Genomic DNA, 15,835 nt, shown 5'->3' on the forward strand with positions numbered 1-15,835 from the left:
GCCTTTGATTGAGAGACAATAAAATTGAAAAATAATAGGTATAAATGTTGGTAAGGGAACAAAAAGCAGAGCTTGCTGCAAGGAATATAGTGGGCTTGTGACTTCCCAATATTTTGAGCAAAGAAATAAAATTAATGCAATAAAATTGCAGCAGAAACACTACTAAAACAAACTACGCACACAAAATGCTGGTGGAACACAGCAGGCCAGGCAGCATCTATAAGGAGAAGCACTGTTGACGTTTTGGGGCGAGAAACATCGAAAGTGCTTCTCTTCATAGATGCTGCTTGGCCTGCTGTGTTCCACCAGCATTTTGTGTGTGTTGCTTGAAATTCCAGCATCTGCAGATTTCCTCGTGTTTGCTATTAAAACAAACTATCTTGGTTTAAAATTAAAAAGCAGTAAAAGAATTGATAATATCTCAATATCAATTCTCAGTATGTGCATAGGGGTGGAAAATGAAGCGATAACGCAAAAATGTGTCTGATGCCTTTGCTGCAACATACTCGTGTGTAGATAGATTTTCTGCATTTGTTATATCAAAATCCAAATGCTGAAGCAGGCTGGATGTGAAACTAAGTCTAAAACTTTCTTCATTCCAATCAGATATTCTGGCTTTGAAGTTATTGAAACAACACAAACCATCTCATGAGGTGAATTGCTCAATATACAATTTATTTGGTTTATATCTGCAAGTAATTTTCCTTAGTGTGGGCCAAGTTATGTTCGTTGCACATGATGCTGTCACATAATCAGTAAGATCAGAAGGACGTTCACTGATTGCACAATGTTCAGCAGCATTCGTGACTCCTCAGATAATGAAGCAGTCTTCAAACAAATGCAGCAAGACCTGGACAGTATCCAGGCCAAGTAATGTTTGCATTACACCATGTAGATATCCAATAAGAGAAAATCCAGCTATCACCGCTGTTGTTCAGTGGTATTACCTTTACTGAAAGCCCCCACTATCAATATCCAGGGGAATAGCATGGACCAGAAACTGAACTGAGAAGCCATATAGACAATATGACAACTAGAGCAGGTCAGAGGCTTGGAATCCTGCAGTGAGTAACTCAGCTCCTAACTCTCCAAAAATTGTCCACCATCTTCATAGCTCAAGTCAGGGGTGTGGTGGAATACTCTCCTCATTCCTGGTTGATGAAATACTCTTCCCTTAATTGTTTGAGTGCAGCTTCAACAACAGCCAAGAAGCTCAACACCATACCAGGTAGCAGCCTGTTTGATTCAATTCAATACTCAATTAAATTCAATTTAATTGTCATTCAACCATGCACGCATACAGCAAAATGAGACAGCATTACTATGGGGTCAAGGTACAAAACATAGTACCAACAATCAGACATAGTACAGCACACAACCACAGAATAAAAGAGTCCCTACGCTCAACTTGCCCCCCCACTGCAGCTCGAGGCCCAGTCCTCGCGCATGCAAGTCAACAAACCCATATAGAATATCAGTATAATATGCCACGGAGTATGTATGTATATATTCCAGAGCCTTCAGTCCATTTGAAATCTTCAGTCGACCACAACTGCGCTCACTGCCTCGGTGGATAGGCAACCCATTCATTCCCTCCACCACTGATGCACCAAGGCTGCAACTTGTACATTATGTCTGCAGGACATAATGTAGCAACTCACCAAGACTTCCAGACCCACAATGTCTACTAAATAGAAGCACGAAGGCAGCAATAACATGGGAACACCACCATCCTGGTTTGCTTGGTCAATATCACTGAACTTTCTCCCTATCAGCATGGTGGGTATACCCGCATCTCAGGAGACACAGTGGTTCATGAGTACAGCTCATTACCACCTTCTCAAGGGCAGTTAGGGGTGGACAATTAAATATTGGATTAGCCTGCAAGGTCCAGATTCCCTGAATGAATATATACTGTAAATGAATGCTTACTATTTTAATTTTATACTTTTGTCTATTAGTTCACCAACAACAGAAATCAAAAATTGATCATTGCACATAAAATTAATAAGCTAATTAATGTTAATTCAACATATCTATTACAATATATAGAACATAAAAATTAAGGAATGGAGGTAAATAGGAAAGATATTTATTGAGAATATTATTTGACCCTTTGGAATATTACTTAATTAATTGCTTATTACTTAAGTTACTAAAACCTTCCTGTCAGCTTGAACCAGGCTGGTCATTCTCCTCCGACCTCCCTCATTTACAAGGTGTTTTTGCCCACAAAACTGCTGCTCACTGGATTTTCTTTTTGCTTTTGTGCACCATGTTCTGTAAACTCTAGGGACTGTTGTGCATGATAATCCCAGGAGATCAGCACTTTCTGAAATACTCAGATCACCCTGTCTGGCACCAACAAAGTCAAAGTCAGATCTCATTTCTTCCTCATTCTGATGTTTGGTCTGAACAACAAATGAACTTCTTGACAATGTCAGCATGCTTTTATGCATTGAGTTGCTGCCACATGATTGGCTGACAGGATATTTGCATTAACAAATAGGTGAACCGGTGTGCCTAAAAAAGTGGCTGCTGAATGTACATGATGTGAAATTTGATTTTCAACAGCAGTACAGTGCAAGGACATAAAATTATTATAAATTATAGAAGAAATAAATAGTGTAAAAAATAATGGAGTAGTGTTCATGGGCCATTCCAGAAATCTGATGGTGGAGGGGAAGATGCTGTTCCTAAACTTACAAGTATGTCTCAGATTCATCTCTCTCCACTCTGGTGGTAGTATCAGGAAGAGGGCATGTCCCAGATGTTGAGAGTCCTTAATATTGGATGCTGCTTTCCTGAGGCACTGCCTCTTGAAACTGTCCTTTATAGTAGGAAGGATTGTGCCCATGTTGGAGCAGGCTGACTCCACAATCCTCTACAGCCTCTTTCAATCTTCTGCATTGGCCCCTTCATTAGAAACTTTAATGTAGCCAATAATAATGCTCTCCACTGAACATCTACAGAAGTTTTCAAGAGCCATTGGTGATGTACCAAATCTCCACAAACTCCTGATGCAGTAAACCTGCTGGCATGCCTTCATTGTGATTGCATCAATATGTTAGACCAGGACAGAACCTCAGAAATATTGGTACCCAAGAACTCGAAGCTGCTCACCATTTCTAAGACTTACTCTCATTCAGGACTGGTGTGTGTGCAGACACTATAGACCTATTGTGGCAGTGGGTCCAGGTCCTTTCTCAAGCTGGGGTTAATTCTACCTTGAATCAACCTTTCAAAGCAATTCATTACAATAGATAGACAGCTCACCCTAGTCTTCTTGGGCACTGGTATGAATGCTCCTCTATTGAAGCAGGTGGAACCTCAGGCCACAGCAGTGAGTAGTAACAGCATTCACTAAAATTGGAATGATACTAAGAAAGTTAGCATGGCCCCTACATAAGACTAGTACATACATTCACAAACACATTGCAAAATTGACAAATTTCCCTTAACAAAAGCCATTCCTATTTCTGGCCACCCTGAATCATGTTCCCACATTCTGGTGAGCAGAGTATCAGGCAAGTTGTCAGTGAACACAGCCTGAGGCAAGTTCAAGCTGGTCATAGATAATAATCAAACTATAGATTAAGAGTGGATCTGAGCAGAAGGTGAGAAAGAGGCTTCTGGTCATTGTCAGCAAGGACATGGTCAACCAAAGGGGCAGATTTTTGTGCTGCTTGACTCCATGACTCTAGAGCAAAAAAGACCTGACAGTGGCTCATGAAAATGTTTACAGTTTACAGGTGACTCCTGGATTTCATTCCAAGAACAAGAGCCATAAGATGATTTTTCATAACAAGAAACTGCTTCATTTGCTCATGTGTCAAACTGAAAAACATTCTGTTGTTTTTTCCACATAAATCCTATGAACGTGAATTTTATTCTAAATCTCAAATTTTGATGTCATGATTTATGAATTCCTTAAGCATTAAAGTGAGGGTTGCCTTTATGAAAATAAAGGACAGGCAAGATACATTATAATAGCTTCTCCAATCTCAAATTCCTGGGTGTTTAAAAAAATGCAAAACATGAAAGTTGCTGGGATTATGACTGTCTAGTTGAACAAAACTTGATAAATGGATGATGGCCAAGCTTATATGGATATGAGAATGGCTACTGTGGAATAATATTCATTCAATATAACTTAATTATATGTCGATTCCACATAGTTCCCGTAATCTGCAATGCCTGTTTCTGCTTCCTACCCAAGATCCACATAGGCCAATTGCTTCTGCCTTCTCCTGCCCCACTAAGCTTGAATCTGCATACCTCACACCAATTTGTCACTCTTAGTTCAGTCCCTTCTCTGACCTCTTACCTCTTCAGCTCTCCTGCCCCTGGCACCCCTCCTCCGTCTCTTTCTCCCATGATTTACTCTTCACTCCTATCAGATTCTTTCTTCTCTAGCCCTTTGCTTTTTTCCACTTATCACCTCCCAGCTTCGTGCTTCATCCCAACTCCCCCACCCTAGGTGCTTCACCTAGCACCTTCTAGCTTGCCCTCTTTCCCCCCCACCCCCCACCTTCTTAATCTGGCATCTTCCTTCCTCCTTTTCAATCCTGATCAAGGGTCTCCATCTGAAGCATCAACAGTTTATTCACTTCCACAGATGTTGCCTGATCTTCTAGCTCCTCCAACATTTTCTGTGTATTGCTCTAATTCCCAGCATCTGCAGGATCTCTTGTATTAATTAGTCCCTTCTTATCTATGTTCATAACTCTTCAAAGCTTTCTATCAGTTTAATCACAGACAGTTCGCAGGTCCAGACCACCTTATTTTCACTGTGGATATCCACCCCCATTGGATAGGCCTTAAAGCTCTCTAATTCTTTCTTGTCAATAGACTAACCAATTCCCTTCCACTGTCTGGTTGAACTGGTTCTCGCTCTCAACAATTTCTCTTTTGGCTCCTCCAATTTTATCCAAACCAAAGGTGTGACCATTGGCACTCACATGGGCCTCATCTATGTCTGCCTATTTGTTGGCTTTGTAGAACAGTCCAAGTTCTAAGCCTTACAGCTCCTCAGCCTTTTCTCTGCTACATTGACAACTGCATTGGCGCAACTTCCTTTTCCCATATTCAGCCCATCAATTTCATCAACTTTGCCTCTGAATTCTATCCTGCCCTAAAAATAGATGAACCCTCACATTTTTATTCTGAATTCTGCCCCTTTCCTTTCTAGTTCTCAGCCTAAAGTGTCAATTGTTTATTCTACTCCGTGCATGTTGCCTAACTTGCCGAGTTCCGCTAGCATTTTGTATGTGTTGATTGAGATCTCCAGCATCTGCAGAATGTCCTAAGCACAAGAAAGTCTGCAGATGCTGGAAATCCAAAGCAACACACACAAACGCTGGAGGAACTCAGCAGGTCTGGCAGTATCTATGGAAATGAATAAACAGCCGATGCTTTGGGCCGAGACCGTTCTTCAGGACTGAGAAGGAAGGAGGAAAATGCCAGAATGAAAAGGTGGGGGGAGGGGGAAGGAGGAAGAATCCCTTGTGTTATATAAACCACATTTACCAAAATTTATCGCCAGAGAACAGTTCCCTCAATAAAAGGTACAGCCATGATTGAGGTTCTAATTTGGAAAATGTCAGCATTTTCCATCTTGCTTATAAGAATAAATATAACAATAAAGAACATCCTATTTGAGACATGACTGTTTACAACCTATGAAGGTCTGCATCTTTTTTTAAAATACAGATTATCTCTCTAATCCATCCCTCATAAGCACACTATTTCTTTGTGGGATCCATTTAAAAAGTAAAAAGCAAAAGCAGAGTGTATTTTTTCAGCTGGGGAACCAAACTGTAAGCAAAATAAAGATGCTTTTATCCCCTCATAGACTGAAGTAGCATTTGTGTAGCAAAATATAAATAAATTGAGATCCAGATAAACATACACCTGATCCAAGTGGAGAATTCCAAAAGACCAAATCACTTCCTTTTTACTCCCATAATGTCAACACACATCAGGGATGTGGTGGCCCATTGACAACATCCACCTACACATTGTTTCCCTTTGCAAAGCAACATGGGTTGTTTCCGTAGGCTGATCAACTGGAAATTGGTTGGCACCCTAAAATACCTCACTGATCTCAAACAGGCTGACAAACAGTGTCCCTGTCATCTGACCTTGTGCAGAAGTTATTTCTATGTCACCACTACAGGCAGTAAACAGGTTTATAATTATTTGAAAGGTCCAATTTATGGAAGTCCAAATTCGTACAAAGCGCTGTATTTTAGTATGTCCTCTTGAGGATTTTTCTAAGTTAATTTACTTTTTTGGAACCTGGATGTCACTGATTAGACTAAAGCAAACCTAATTGTCCTTGAGATGGTGGTGATGAGCCTCCTTCTTGAACCTCTGCAATGCTTCCATTAAAGTGCTGCAGGGTAGGTAGCTGCAGGATTTAGACCCTGAGATGCTGAAGCACCAGAGATATGTTTCCAAATAAGGAGAGTAGGAACCTGCTGGTGGTGGTGTTTCCATGCACCTGTCTTCCAGGTTCTTCATGTTAGAGGTTTCATGTTTGGGAACTGGCCTCTGAGGCAGGTACAGAGGGTATTTTGTTTATGGCATGCTGTATAACCATTGCATGTTGGTGAAGAGAGAGAATGAATGCTTAGGGTCATGGATGAGGTCTTGGATAGGGTTGAGCAACTTGGAAATTGTTGCCTCTGCATTTCAACCATGCAGGCCATTTCTGATTTCTGGATGATGGGAAGTCCATGGCATATCAGAGAGTAAGTTATGTAATCCAGTCTTTGATATGTTCTTATAACCATGGCATTTATGGGGTTAGCCTATTGAGTTCCTGGCCTTTCCTTGGTACTCAACAATGAAGTGTCAAAAATAGATGGTTAAATGCTGTCTTGTTGACAATGATTACTTGCTACTTTTGCGATCTTGTTACTTGTTTTCCCATGCCTGAATATTGTCTGAATTTTGCTGAGGGCATGGGAGCTTCATTTGCTTCAGAACTGCAATAGAATTAAACATTGTTCAATCATCACCAAATATCCCCACTCCTGTCTTTATGATAAGGTCACTAATGAAGCAACTAAAAGTAGTTAGCTCAAGGATATTGTCCTGAGTGCCATTCTGGGACGAGGATGATTGACTTCCATGACCAATCAACCAACTTCCTTTGTGGAAGGTGTGTAAGTGTTTACTCATTGATTCCCATTGACTTCAGCTTTGCCAGGGTTCCTTGACACCATGCTAAATCAGATGCATCTTGATGTCAAATGCAGTATCTGGAATTTAATCCTCTGATCCTTCAACAAAGGTTGTAATAAAGTTTGGATCTAATGTGAACTGGGAAGTAGTGCACAGCTTACTGTTAGGACAGGATTGTCCATGTCGATGACCTCGCTAATCATTGACAGTAGAGTGATTACACTGTAATTAGCCAGGTTGGATTTGTCCTGCTTTGTGTAAGTTGGACAGCATTGCCAGTATTGTAATGGGGGCACTGTGACTCAAAGCACAGCTCAGCCTGAGAACACACATTTGCAACACTGGAGCTCAGATAATGCTAGACATCCAAGCATTTTGTTTCTGTAGCTCAGATATTTGTCTCACGTTACAGCCCTTGTGCATCTGATGGTCTCAGTCATGTCTCAGTATCATGTGGGGTGAATTGATTTAGCTGGAGACTGGCTTCTGTGGTTGTGAGATTCAAAGGAGGAAGCATCTTTTTAACACCTCTGGCTTAAGATGTCAGCCTTGTCTCAGCATTTGCATGCTGGGCCCTGTCACTACTGAGGGTGGGGATATTCTTGGTGTCTCCTCCTGTCATTAGCTTATTGGTTCATCGCCTTGATGAGTTGGACTTGTTGGGATTTGGCCTAACCTGCTGCTTGTGAAGTTGCTGAGCTCCTCCTATTGCAGGCTATTGTACAGCTTCACCAGGTTAACACCACGGCTTTCATTATGCCTGATGCTGTGTGCAGTATTCCTTCACAGACTCCCCACCAAACTGGAAGTAATCCCTTGGTTTAAGGGTATTGGCAGGGTGAGGGAAATGCCAGGCCAGATTACAGGTTGTGGTGTGTCCATTTCTGCTGCTTCTGATAGTCCAATGCAAATCATAGGTGCCCATGGCCAAGGAAGCTCACCAGGTCCACTACTTCCTTGACAGGCTAAAGAAATACAGCACATCCCCATGAACCCATACCAATTTCTATTGATGCACCATAGAGAGCATCCTATCTTGTGCAACATGGTTTGGGAAGACTACATGGGCCAAACCAAAATGGCAGGATCAAGTGACATTGAATCTTCTGTAATGAGATCAAGAAACACAAGAAGGATAATTTTCCCACTGCCCACATAATTACACCCCAACCTTACCCATAACCCTAAACCTATGCTGCCAGCTCCCCACTAAACCTTATGTAGATGCCCCCACACCTGAGCACTCATTCCCTACAATCCAACATCACCCCCCATACCAAGCATAAATAATAACCCCATCACCTTAGCATATTCATAACCATAAACCTGAAAATTAGAAAGATCCCAATAAAGGCACACATTGGACCTGGTTAATGAAGATGTGAGCCAGATCAAAGTGGCAGGGTTGCATGACACTGAATCTCACATAACAAAATCAAGAAACACAAGAGGGGTAATGTTCCCGCTGCCCACCTAATCACCAGCTAGCCCTAACCCTCACCTTAATGGATGGCAATTGCTCTGCATGTATAAGCAAGAAACTGCAGAGAGTTGTGGACAAAACAGCACGTCACAGGAATCAGCTCCGCTCTGTGGAATCTGGCTATTTTTCTCGTTGCCTCAGTAAAACAGCTAGAATAATAAAAAGATCCCACATAACCTGAACATTTTCTCTTCTCCCCTCTTCCTTCAGGCATAAGCCTGAAAGCACATGCCACTAGGTTCACGGACAGGTTCTATTCTGCAGTTACAAGGCTATTGAATAGTTCCCTAGCATGACAAGATGGACTCTTGCCCTCACAGTCTGGCCCGTTATGACCTTGCACTTTATTGGTTACCTCCACTGCATTTTCTCTGTAGCTGTTACACTTCATTCCATATGCTGCTATTGTTTTGCCTTGTTCTACCTCAATTCACTGTGTAATGATCTGATCTGTATGAACAGAATACAAGTCAAGCTTCTCACTGTATCCCAGTCCAACGGACACTAATAAACCAATTCCCACGACCGTGTGGGATAGAAAATTCTGAATTAAATCTATCTCAATTCGTGCAATTGTAGTGCTAAAAAACACCATGGAAAAACTCCTCAAGGTGAACTCAAGGCTGTTTCCACAAGGATTGTATAGTGACTCACACAAAATGCTGGAGGAACTCACGGAAAAATGTACAGTTGATGTATCGGGCTGAGACCCGTTTGTAGGACTGCACAGTGGCCTCTACAGCTACCAGGGGTACCCTGGTGAGTACAAGGTCAAACAGATTTATCTCCTGTAGTGGTTCTCCCCTGCCTCAGACTTGGCCTAGCAGCAGTGTCAATCAGAACTCATCCAACTTGATCAGAACAGGTGCTATGAAGCTACAGAGGGATGAACATTCGTCAGAGTAACGTCTGTGGCCTTAGAACTATCAGAATTTCCTCTAAGTGTTGGTCAACATGGAAGAGCAGTGTTTCATTCACTGAGGATGGTAATCCTGATACTTCTGTGGTCCAAAAGTTCTTCAAAAGTCAAGAATGAGGCAAGAAGCTGGTTGCTCATGGCCATTTTATTGAGCGTTACAAAAGCAAAGAGGGAGGAGAAGTATGGCAAAAGAAGCAAAGGATAGCGAGCATTCAAAAGCTGTCATGTCACCTCATACCAGACTGGAGTTAACTGTTAACCAATGAAGTAGCAGATTTATTTTATATGACACCCACCACTGAAATCAAGAAGATTTCAATAGACAATAGACAATAGGTGCAGAAGTAGACCATTCGGCCCTTTGAGCCTGCACCACCATTTTGAGATCATGGCTGATCATCTACTATCAATACCTGGTTCCAGCCTTGTCCCCATATCCCTTGATTCCCCTATCCATAAGATACCTATCTAGCTCCTTCTTGAAAGCATCCAGAGAATTGGCCTCCACTGCCTTCTGAGGCAGTGCATTCCAGACCCCCACAACTCTCTGGGAGAAGAAGTTTTTCCTTAACTCTGTCCTAAATGACCTACCCCTTATTCTCAAACCATGCCCTCTGGTACTGGACTCTCCCAGCATCTGGAACATATTTCCTGCCTCTATCTTGTCCAATCCCTTAATAATCTTATATTTTGCAATCAGATCCCCTTTCAATCTCCTTAATTCCAGCGTGTACAAGCCCAGTCTCTCTAGCCTCTCTGCGTAAGACAGTCCTGACATCCCAGGAATTAACCTTGTGAATCTACGCTGCACTTCCTCTACAGCCAGGATGTCCTTCCTTAACCATGGAGACCAAAACTGTACACAGTACTCCAGGTGTGGTCTCATCAGGGCCCTGTACAAATGCAAGAGGATTTCCTTGCTCTTGTACTCAATTCCCTTTGTAATAAAGGCTAACATTCCATTAGCCTTCTTCACTGCCTGCTGCACTTGCTCATTCACCTTCAGTGACTGATGAACAAGGACTCCTAGATCTCTATGCATTTCTCCCTTACCTAACTCTACACCACTCAGATAATAATCTGCCTTCCTGTTCTTACTCCCAAAGTGGATAACCTCACACGTACTCAAAAAACACTGAGGCAAATACACTGGGAAATGCATTGCAATTACTGGAAAACTCACTGAACAATCAGATGTATATCAGTGATTATATAAAATACAAACAAGCATAGAGGAAAGTTAAATGATATAAAAAATAAATACTACAGCCCAGTCCAAAAGTAATCAGACAGAAGTTTGCTTGTCTGAATTTAATATGATGCCACAAAACTTCATGGGATTTGGAGTCAATACTGAAGACTCCCAGAGTCACTCCCTTCCTGTAATATTTGTTCTTAATAAAGATAAATTTAGTGTGGATAAAATGCTAAAACATGTTGTTTACAGAATGGCTCTAGCTTAACACTGAGGATATGTGACCAGCTCACCAATATCATTTCCAGTTGCAGGGTGAATCATCTGCATTGCCCACTGGGAACTGAAGTTCTTTATTAAGTACAGGCATAATAACACATCTTCCCCCTTTAAAGAAAAACAAACACAATACTATAACCTCATAAACCTGCAAGGATCAATAATCATTTTCCAACAAAGACATGTACATTCTGTAGCTGGTCCCTTTTTCACTCAGCAACTTTCAATCAAAATCTGGAGTTGTTAAGTTATCCTTTTTGGTTTCCACAAGTGTATTGCTTGCATTCATTAAGTTAATATTTGTGTCTTTCTGAGAACTCTGATCCATATGTTCATTTTTTTATATCTGCTGGCCTCTTTGGTGTACTGACAGGTAATGTGTCATAGCTAGGGTTGGAGCTTGTAGTTGTAGATCCACATGGCTCCTTCTCAGTGATGTCCCTTGCTCTATCTGGATCTAGTAAAAATGTGGAGCTTCTTCCTCATGCACATATCCTTGCATGGACAATGTGCCAGAATTATGATCCTGGATTCGCACTTGACCTCCAGGCTTCAGGACTGGTAGGCTTTTTGCAGTCCTGTCGTAATACTGTTTCTACTGTCCTTTCCTTTTGTCTTTAGCCAATTTGATCTTGTGTGCTCCTTAAGTGTCAACAGATTTTTGTGCACTCAAAGGTTAGTGTGTATGCGTTGACCCATCAGCATTTTGGCTGGCTGAAGTCTATTCTGCAGTGACATTTGACATTTATGGAAGTCCTCTCATCCATTTGTGCCTTTTCCATGAGGCCCTAACTCGACCAAACTCTCTGCTAGGCCATTAGATTTTGGGTGATGTGAGCTTGAAGTTGTATGTAAAAACCTCCAATCAATAGCAAAGGACTCAAATTTACAGCTTGAAAATTGTGGACCATTGTCTGATACTATTTTGCATGGAACTCCCAAGTCTCACAAACGCAGCTTTCAGATAGGCAATGACCACTTTGCTGGATGTTGATTGCAGTGTTACAACCCCTGGCCAATTGTAAAAGTAGTCTGTTACAACAACATGACTCTTCCCATTACTATCAAACAAATCCACTCCAACTTTGAAGTGCACCTTGTCTGGTAAAGGGTGCGGTGTAAGTGGTCCCTTATTATGCACACACATAATAACACACTTCCACCTGAATTCATTGTCCCAGGAAGCATCTGAGTCACTGTCATTGAGTCAGAGTCAGGGTAATACAGAAAGGAATCTAACCATTCGGCCCAACTCTTTCATGCCAACTACAACATCCTCCATGATCGTCTCAGTTGCCAAACATCCTCCCTACTATTCCTAGTTGTCTGTAAAGTCCTATTATCCAAAACAAAAACAATATAGCAAGGTATGAATAATAGCAGAATTTCCTGTGAGGGAAAGTACATTAAAAGATCTGTGTAGCACCTGTTGGGTTGCTTTCATCTTATGAATTCTAACTAATTTTGTGCATTAAGGAACAAGCCACATTTATAGCTATGACATGGTAGAGACTATTGCTACAATATTGTTTTCAAAACAAAGAGGTTTGGAGAAGGTAGAATGGACTATCATGGTGCAAGGTGGAAATAATATACATGAATTAGATCTGAAACTTAGGGAGCAGATTGCTATGACTCACTGTGCAAAGGAAGTTGAGGAATGAAAGGAAAAAAGAAGAAATGTGGAGTGGAAAAGGAATAGATGCCTCAATTTCGATTGATAGAGAAAATATAACAGATTGATTGGTTATTATATTTCACTAACCAAGGAGATGAACATCAATGATGTTGTTATATTTTTACCAAGAATTAAGTTGTATCTGATTCCTAACTAATTCATTTAGTGCTTTATATTTATAAATTAATTGGCTTTTGTTCTAAGGCAACAAGAGTGATTAAATAGTTTAAGATATTAATACTACACTTAATTATCTATAAGTCAGCCATCAAATCCATTAAAGAAAACGTTGCAATGAAACATTATTTTGCCACATCTCAAAGCATGTCATGTACCATATATTACTTTGAAATGTGTAAGGTATTACTAACAGCAGAGTGATGCAAAGCAATTAATCTTATTTAAATAATTTTGTTTTATAGATGAATTTATAGGGATTTGTAAATGTAGCTTGTGCATGAGGACTCTGAAGGAATTTTATGAAGAGGTGCCTCAAGTAGAGACAAGGTATTATTCTGTGTGTTTTATTCACATTGTCATAGAATTATTGAGCACTTTTGCACTGAAACATGCCCTTCAGCCCACTTAGTCCATGCTGAACAGCAATTGTGCTTTATCTCATTGACACACACCTGAACTATAGCCCTCCATACCCCTCTCACCCATGTACTTATCCAAACTTCTCTCGTACTGCAATCGAAGCTGCATCCTCCACTTCAGCTGGCAGTTCGTTCCATACTTACCCCACCCTCTGAGTGATCAAGTTTCCCTTCATATTCCCTTAAATATTTCACCTTACACCCTTAATCTGTGGCCTCTCGTTCTAGTCCGGTGTCCAGAAGCTATTTGATATATTATTTTGTAAGAGACTGTTAGCTAATTACTCAGCCAGTTACGAAGCCAGCTAAGCAGGAGAATAGTGGGTATTATTGAGAGATAATGCACTGACAGGTTATGACTGGTGGCATCCCTTAATGGTCTGTGTTTCTGGCCGTACTACTACCTATTTTTATAAGCAACTCAACTGATGGTATAGAAAGCTACATATTCAAAGACAGGGGTCATGAAATTCAGAATGGATGGAAACAGTCAATTATAATGGAATATTAATAGATTAGGCAATCATACAAAACTCTAGCAAATGGGCTTCAATGAATGTGACTTCACTGACTTGGACTTAAATTGGCTAATACAGTAATCTGTTACATGGTGAAATACTAAAAGTGCAGATGTCAAGTTAGGTTTAGGGGACCGTGTACAAAAATCATAAAAATGTTATGGACAGGTACAGAAAATAATCAAATGGCCAATGGAGTGATTGACTTTGAATTAAGTGAAGTGGATTAGAAAGGCATTTTACAGCTGTACAAAGAGCTGGCTACACCAGACCTGGAGTGTTGTGACCAGCTGCACTCATAACACTTTGGAAGGAATGGTGGAATCTGAACGCAATGGTTACAGTCTAAGGAAAAAATATACAAACCTTTATTTTCCTAGAATTTTGAAGTTTAGGGGTGATTAGATTGACATTTTCTGGATAAGGTATATAAAGAAACTCTTTCCACTGGTGGGAGGGCCTGAAACATTGTGCTGTGACCTGTGGGCTCAGATTCAGATTAATTTATTACCATATACCCCTGGGTGCTAAGAAATTCCTTGCTCGTGTGAAATTCACAGAGTAAACAGTCTTCATGGAATAATAAATACAACAATAACAACAGAGACAGTCCAGAGTAGAACAGAGTGCTGCTGATATATTAGTGAAATTAGAGAGAAGTTGCACAAAAAGAATTCTGAAGTGTCAGTAACAGAGTAATGAAAAGACCAGGAACACGGTGGCATCACTGTGAAGAAGCACCCAGAACCTTCAGCACAAAAAGCATTAAAGTTTTGAATTCTGATCCACAAGAACAACTAGATCATTAGGTCATTAATTAAAATGTGGGTTTTGTAATATATTTATAATAGAATCGAAGATAAACTTGAACTTGAAGATATTATGAAATGTATAAAGTCAGGATACAAATCAACCAGGATACCACTGAGCCCATTGAGAATTCTTCCATGATCTCAAAGAGCTTAGCAACTCCTCCGTTTGCGTTAGGATGTTGATTCAGGCACATCATTAATCTGTCTTTAACAGATAGATTAGACATTGTTAGATCAAAGTTGTAGAGAGCAAGAAGTAAAATGGAATAAGTTAAGAAGCAGTGACTGGTTGATATGCACATTAAAAGGATTGAAACTGTCATGATTTGAGCTATCCAATGTGATCAAGGCTGTCCTGATTCGACCATAGATCTGTAGGTATTGAGCCAGCTGAAGAGTTTGCTGCAGGATGGCCGACTTTGCCAGGGATTGGGCATATTTGCAATGTTTAAACTGCAGGGAGGCATCATTAAGCGATATGGTGTTACTGCCGACTCAACTGCATAGATTCAGATTGAATGTCACTGACACATATCGTGGAATTTGTTGTTTTGTGGCAGCAAAACATAAAAATACTATGGAATACAATGCAAAATATACAATATATTAAAACAAATTAAAAGAAATAAATAGTGCAAAAGAGAGCAAAATAGTGAGGTATTGTTCGATGTTTAGTTCAATATCCGTTCAGAGATTTGATGGCAGAAGGTTCGAAGCAGTTCCTATAATGTTGAGTATGTGTCTTCAGGCTCCAGTCCCTCCTCTCTGATGGTAGTAATAAGAAAGGGGCATGTCCCAGGTGGTGGCGTGCTTAATGATGGATTCCATCTTCTTGAGGCATCACTTTTTGAAGATAAAATACTGAGGTAATTTTACTGAGGTAAAATATCTTATTGAATGGTATGACTTGTGTTACTGGGAGAAGGGAGATGACATCACGAGGAATAATCATTTCCACTGAGAGAGGGGAAAGAACATTATGGTGACTGAGGGCTATGGGATCTGACATGAACAAGAACAGAGGTTTGGCATGGATCAAAAATTACTTTCTTCGAATGACAAACCAATCTTACAGTGCCAGGAGCCTGAATTCCATCCTCAAGGCCACAAGCATTTAGCTTAGGCAGCTCTCCTTTCCTGCACTAGCAGCTGGAAATCAAA

General features: G+C 40.6%; 1 protein-coding gene and 1 non-coding gene across 4 annotated transcripts in view; both read left to right on the forward strand.

The window, feature by feature from the left end:
• Window positions 1-15,835, forward strand: part of runx1 (RUNX family transcription factor 1) — a 221,758-nt gene that overhangs the window by 81,691 nt on the left and 124,232 nt on the right. The window lies entirely within an intron of this gene.
• Window positions 3,341-3,447, forward strand: LOC132393606 (U6 spliceosomal RNA). The gene has a single exon (XR_009511997.1). It is a non-coding gene; the product is annotated as a U6 spliceosomal RNA (small nuclear RNA).

This window comes from Hypanus sabinus, chromosome 4 (genome assembly GCF_030144855.1).
Source record: "Hypanus sabinus isolate sHypSab1 chromosome 4, sHypSab1.hap1, whole genome shotgun sequence".
NCBI lineage: Eukaryota > Metazoa > Chordata > Chondrichthyes > Myliobatiformes > Dasyatidae > Hypanus > Hypanus sabinus.